The sequence below is a fragment of the Pinus tabuliformis genome, chromosome 9 (genome assembly GCF_031772625.1).
Source record: "Pinus tabuliformis cultivar Carrire ecotype Pingquan chromosome 9, CPIR1, whole genome shotgun sequence".
In the NCBI taxonomy this organism is placed as follows: domain Eukaryota; kingdom Viridiplantae; phylum Streptophyta; class Pinopsida; order Pinales; family Pinaceae; genus Pinus; species Pinus tabuliformis.
Window position 1 is genome coordinate 331,873,918 of NC_142307.1, and position 7,249 is coordinate 331,881,166.

General features: G+C 37.2%; 1 pseudogene; it reads left to right on the plus strand.

Moving 5' to 3' along the window:
- The first annotated feature begins 667 nt into the window (after window positions 1–667).
- LOC149148551 (methionine aminopeptidase 1A pseudogene) lies at window positions 668–5,782 on the plus strand (annotated as a pseudogene).
- Window positions 5,783–7,249: the final 1,467 nt, after the last annotated feature.

The window sequence follows — 7,249 nt, forward strand, 5'->3', positions numbered from 1 at the left end:
CCACGCACGATGCTCCTTTCACAATGATTTTGTCGTTAAATTTAGGGGTTATCTTTGCAAAATCCATCCTCTGTTAGATGCTTTGTTGAGTAAACCTATGTTTCTCTTTCTTGTAAAGCTGCCACTAGAGATTCATCCCCTGATTTATGCTTGCAGGGCAGCAGGTTTTCTCCTCTTTTCTTCTCTCATTTACATTTTTTGTCTAGCTAAGCATTGTGCTTACTTTAACCAAAGTTTTCCAATAGAAACCAACCTCGGCTCCATAGCCCAATGGTCCTTTCTCTTACTGTATCGATCCAAAACTTTCAATTAAATCCTCGTACTTCATAGCTAGCCTAAGGTTCACTTATTGCAGCCACATTTTGTTGGCAAAGAGAGAGCCCTCTCTGGTTTGGTAGGGCTAGATGCTAGATCAAAATCTTGGTCTATGGTTACCTCAAGATTTCCTTTTCTCAACCTTGACGTACAATCCTGAGTGCTAACATATTTGCGTCGTTGTCGGGGAACGAGGTGACAGATCTTCTCCTGGAAAGATTGTTCAAGTTGAAGATATGATTGTTGCTGGTGGACAACAGTCAAAAGCATATGAAGGCTGAAACATCCGTCTGGCGACTCGAGTATTCAAAGCCTCGAGTTTCAAAGTATTGATGGTGGCTCCACTGGCTAAATGAAGGACTCAGATGTTGTTTCTCTTTATTCAAGGTATTCATGAATCTGTTTTTCTAATCTTCCTAGTTTTCCTAATCAATGACCAAAGCATGCATATATTTTGAGCAATGGTCCTAAATTCAATGGGGAAGATTTGACATTGACTTTTGAATATATAGCAAATTTTAAAACATTTGTGGAAATTATTAGAGTAAAAAAAGGAGATGTATTCATCAGATTGTTCTTTGATTCGTTTCAAGGAAAATATAGAATATGGATTAAAGGTTTTCCTATTAGATCTATTAAATCATTGAAATATTTTTGGCGTATCTTTCTTGAAACATGGATGGAGAAAGAGGAAGAATTCAAAATAGAGGTAGCCTCTATTCAAGGCTTTAGAGAATGGGAAGATATGTGCACAGATGATGAGGTAGATGAGAACTTTGCTTCATATCCTTCTTCTTATCTGAAATCTTGTCAATGTAATCATTAAGTTAAGATGGATTTTTTGCAAGAGTTTTCCATTAAAATTGAAGAAGATCTTGCCGAGATGGAGATCCAAATATAGTCCCAGGATCTAAACTGTCAAGTCCCATTCTTTGGGGACCATTTTCAATAGAAGGAAGGAAAGGTAAGGCTACCCTTGGATGTTTGCATTGACATTTTGTAGCTGGAAGCATATGTTGAGGAGTTAGGACAACATACATGGTCTGGTTTCTATGATCCTGTTGTTGCATATATGGAATATTTTTTCAATTTGAATGACAAACCAGATTTTCTTTTACACAGCCAGAAGCATTGTGTGCATGTATGGTTGTCAGCATTTCCAATTGTGTCCTGGTTCAAGCACTCCCTAGCATCATCGTTGCCGCATCTACTTTATTGGTTGATTTGTCACTATATCATCACTTGATTTAGTAGTTTTCTAGCAAAGTAGGGTATGTTTGTATATAAATAAGCTATCCAAGGCAGTGTTTCAATTTTCGACATTGGTTTCAATTTCCTAATAAACATGTTGTAGTATGTGTGTTTTGGGTTGGTATAAGTTGTTCAGGTCTGCAGTTTTTGGTGACCGTATTGGCCCAATAAATCAAACACTTCATCTATGGAGTTATTGGTACCTCCAAGGAGCTTCCATCCCAAATAAGGCCAATGTTAGTTCCAATCTTCACAGCCTATCACTAGTGATCAAAATGGGCTTTTAATATGTCTGGTTTTCAGAGATGCTTTTCACATGAGCTTCAGTGAAAAACATTTCATAAGTATGTTCATCAGAAGTGACTCGGAAAGAGCTTTCCAATGGTATATCCCACTCCTGAAATTGGCTCCTGGATCAGAAGATATGACCAAATCAATGATTGACTCAAAGATCTCCCAGTGCAACAGTTCATGTATTTAATGATCCTGAGGAAAAGGGGATGTAGTTCTTGGTAATTGAGAACCTACTTCCAATTCATGGCATAGGGCACTATACATTGCTGACGGTGATATTATTTTGAATGAAAAATATTTTCAATTTGCTAAGGTGGCTAGACCATCAATGGCTATGCAAACGTATCATCAAGCTATACATAGTCTATTGAAGTGTCCAAAAAATGGTTCAATTGCTCTTGACCATGCTATAGCACTAGCTATCCATATGCAGCAGGATTTCAAGAGACTATTGGGGCCATCAAACCATAGAATCACAAACCCTCCACTTACTCTCTTTCCTGGGAAGTGGGTTTGCAAGAAAAGTAGAACTAAAGGTAAAGTTCACTGTTGGTGGGGAGATTGCAACTTTTCTTGTTTCCTACAAATTTCTATTGCCCAAGGCTTGGAAATAATCTCTTCATGCAAGCAGAAATGTTTCTTTATCAAGTATACTGATGTATGTTGTAGATTTTATTTAATGATTTATTAATAGCATTATACGTGACAGAGACCATTAGTTAATTACTCATTTAAGTCAAGAGAGTTGAAAATATCAAGATGCACCTATGCTATGATGTGCAAATTAGATATTTAGATAATTCATGCCTCTACTAAACCTAATTTCTCAAGGGGAGATTGGAAAATGAAGAACAAAATCAGTGATTGACACATACATCTTACAACTAGCAACTTAGTTGTTGTATCAGTCTTCTTCTCTTACCAATATCAATGTGAAATTCAAATAACACGAAGGCTATAGGATTTATAGACATGTAGTCCACTGAAATAGGAAACAGATGTATCACTTGGGATGATGTGTTTTGAGGATGGTTTATTGAAAGATGGTTTAGATTCCTATGATCGAAGCTAATAACCAATGGGCCATTATTTCTTCATCTCAGTCTTGGTATGAAGGATAGATAGAACTAAACTCAATTACTTGAAGTTTAATGAATTGGAATATTACTCAGATAATATGGTTATGGGTGATCACAAGATAAATTTTTGGGGCTACTCAACCATCAACTTCTTTTCTCCAATGATTCAATATGTTGCTACAGGTGTTAGGAATTGTGGACGAGATGCAATTCATGAATTTAAAATGATTGTTAGAGAAGCACACAAGCATGGTATTGAGGTGTTGATGGATTTTGTATTTAATTACATTTCTTCTGGGGCAAACTATCCTCACTCAAGAAAGTGATTGATCTAGTATATTATTCTGGTGCTATGAAGTTATGTTTTGGGGCCTTGTTTCCTTATTTGGAGGACCTCCATTTTTCTTAAGGCATAAGGCAACTGTCATCCTTGATGAAGGTGAACCTTATGGCAGCCTCACAATAGGTTTTGAGATGCATGAGGCTCCAACACAATTATCACAAGTTGAGTTGGAGAGGCGCATTAATGTAGCATTCAACTCCTGGATGGGATCCTCGCTTTTGTCATCAGATGAAGAGGATGGAGCTCTCATTGAATATTAGAAAGAAGGAGGTTCTTCATCATTAGAATTCTTGTTTTATCAATATGTTGTTAGTGAGTGTAAGGCCAAAATTTCTAAACAGTTTGCTGAAATTGTTGAACAACCTGTAGTGCATGGCTCTAAGTTGCGGAAAGCATTGTCTGGTTTTCTTAGACTTGGTGATGGTCCTAATGCAATCACATTATTCTTATATTCTTATCATTCACAACTTGAGAGAAATATACAAATTATTTTTCCTTCCATTCCATTCCACCCTGAAACGTATGCTACAAACTTAGCACAACTGGTTTTTTCAGTCATTTCACAAGCAACAAAGAAATTTTGCAACAATTTTTGTAGATGCACCAAAATATTCTGCAAAATTTTTTTAAATGGGCTTAGAAAGAAATCAAACATTTTTTGAAGCTGGTGAAGAAATACACATCCTTCTCAAATCCATAAGTAGGTTTTTGTGCTACCACGATGTGTGTGCAAGCTTCTTTCTCGCTTTGTTCATTGTTGGAGAAGGAAGGCTTCATATTATCTCCATATCTCTTAGAGCGAACTGAGTTGTATTGGGAATAGGCTTTACAAGAAAACGTAAAGCAGGTTGAGGAAGAGATCTGTGCTATTACAGAAAGTGATGATTGGGTCCTCAGTTTACCAGTTAATGATATTCTTGTGAACCACACATCACGGATACAAAATGCTGCTAGTTTCGTTTGTCAAGATAAGTTGCCTAATAGTGCATTCAAACTGGAAAAATGAAGGAGCAGTGTATTCTCTTAGGGAGGGCAGTAGGAATGAGAAAAGGAAGCAAGGTGAAAGAGAAAGACAAGGGAATAGTGAAGCAATGAAGATAAGCCCCTGAGTGAACTTTCGAAATTTACAATTTTTATTAAAAAATTGAGCGCCGAATGGTCAAGCTCATCTCTAAATTCCATGCGCCCTGAAGCCACAATACACAAGTCAAACATCAAGCCAAGCTAATCCAAGGAGGTGTATAATGTGCACAATGCACTAAAATATGTTGTGAGTGGTGTCTCAATTTCTTCTGGTACTTTACAACTTTGTGGCAATTTATATTTATCACAATTTATGCCAGCTTCATCTGAAGAAAGATCAATCTTGAAGTGCGTTGGTCAAAACGGATGGATCAACCGCTGTTGGTGGTGAATCCACTTTAGTTTGTGTCCATTGCAACAAACCTGCTTGGCTTCAGTGTCCTAAATGTGTTGAACTAAAACTACCACGTGCAAATGCTGCTTTCTGTTCTCAGGATTGTTTTAAGGTGATGTGGAGCTCTCATAAATCTGTGCATACAGAGGTGATATTTCTAGCACTTAGGGTAGATAGCCCAGAAGAGCAGATATCTGCAGCACTTAGTAGAGGCTGGTTATATTGCTTTAAGAAAAGGGCCAGACTCGAACTGCTCAACTTCCATATTTTGATTGGTCAGGGCCATTGAGACCTTATCCAATTTCCTCTAAGCGACTTGTTCCTGATAATATTACAAAGAGAGATTGGGCATATGTTAAAATACCGAAAGTGGAGACAACGAGTGATTTACAAAATACATTCGAGATTAAGACTCCATAACAGATAGAAGGGATGAGAGAGACATGTAGGGTTTCCAGAGAGGTCCTTGATGTTGCTACCAGAGCTGTTAGGCCAAGAATAACCACAAATGAAATTGATGAAGTGGTCCACGAGGCAACTATTATTGTCACTGGATATCTATCCCCATTAAACTATCACTTTTTTCCAAAGTCTTGCTGCACATCTGTTGATGAGGTTATCTGCCATGGCATCCTAGATGCCAGGAGATTGGAGGAAGGTGATATTGTGAACGTGGATGTAACTGTCTATTACAATGGTGTCCATGGCGATTTGAATGAGACATTTTTTGTTGGAAAAGTTGATGATGCTTCTCAACATCTTGTTCGGTCTACATATGAGTGTTTGGATAAAGCGATAGCTATAGTGAATCTGGGAGTAAGATTTCATGGAGTGGTATAGGTTATCAGTTGACATGCTTCAATGGTAGGGGTTTTTGTGGTGAAATCCTACTGTGGGCATGGTATTAGCGAGCTCTTCCATTGTGCACCAAATATACATCACTATGGCTGAAATAAAGCTGTGGGTATCATTAAAGCTGGACAAACATTCACGATTGAGCCCATGATCAATGCAGGAGTATGGCGTGATAGAATGTGGCCAAATGGATGGACTGCTATGACAGCAGATGGCAGAATTTCTTAGCCATAAAATCAACAGTTGCTTCAACATCCCAGATTTCCAGCGATGACACCTTCAGCAATTCAAGTTCCAGTAAACCAATTCTTCTATTTTAGTGTGATTTAATTTAATTCTTAAATTTTAATTTATTTTATTTGACTGCATAAGCATATGTGGTTTTTTGCTTTTTATTTTATTTATTTATTTATATTTATTTTGATTCCTATGTTTAAGAAATCACAATTAATATGTAATAGGGTATATATAGGATGATTTTGTATGATGTAAGGGTTCGATTTTGCAGCAAAGTGAGGTTGCTTTCGACTGTGTAATGCTTTTTCTGAATATTATTTTTAATGGATCAATTTCTACCCTTTAGATTTGGGATCCATCACAGTGTTTAATGTCCAACATGTGTTCCTTGTAAGATCGCTTACATACTTTGTTTTTTCTGCTAATTCTTGTTACAACATTATCTAAGGGAAGTGCTAGGAATCCATCCATGCACAATGCTCCTGTCACAATGATTTTGTTGTTGAATTTAGTGGTTAGCTTTGCAGAATCCATCCTCTGTTAGATGCTCTATTGAGTAACCATGTGTTTCTCTTTCTTCTAAAGTTGTCGCTAAAGATTCATCCCATGATTGATGTCTACATGGCAGTAGGCTTTCTCCTATTTTATTCTCTCATTTACATTTTTTATCTGGCAGAGTTACTTTGCCCCAAGTTTGCCGACAAAAACCAGCCTCGGCTCCATAGCCCAATGGTCCTTTCTCTTGCTGTTTTGACCCAAAACTTTCAATCAAATCCCCATACTTCATAGCTAGCCTAAGATTCACTTATTGAAACCACATTTTGTTCACAAAGAGAGATCCCTCTCTAGTCTGGAAAGGCTAGATGCCAGATCAAAAGCTTGGTTTGTGGTTACCTTGGGATTGCCTTTTCTCAGACTTGAGGTACAATCCTGAGTGCTAACATATTGGCATCATTGCCAGGGAACGAGGTGACATATCTTCTCCAGAAAATATTGTTCAAGCTACAGATCTGATTGCTGATGGTGGACAATAGTCAGACATGTATGAAGGCTAAAACATCTACCTGGGAACTCCATTGTTCGGAATCCAGAGTTTCAAAGTATTGATGGTGGTTCCACTAGCTAAATGAAGGACTCAAATGTTGTTTCTATTTATTCAAGGTATTCATGATCGATTTTTCTAATATTCCTGGTTTTCCTAATCAATTACCGAAGGATGCATATATTTTGAGCAATGGCCCTAAATTCAATGGGGAAGATTTGACTTTGACTTTTGAACATATAGCAAATTTTAAAACATTTGTGGAAATTCTTAGAGTAAAAAAAGAAGATGTCTTCATCAGATTGTTCTTTGATTCGTTTCAAGGCAAATGTAGAAGATGGATTAAAGGTTTTCCTATCAAATCTATTAAATCATTTGCAGCTTTTTGGCATATCTTTCTTGAAATGTGAATGGAG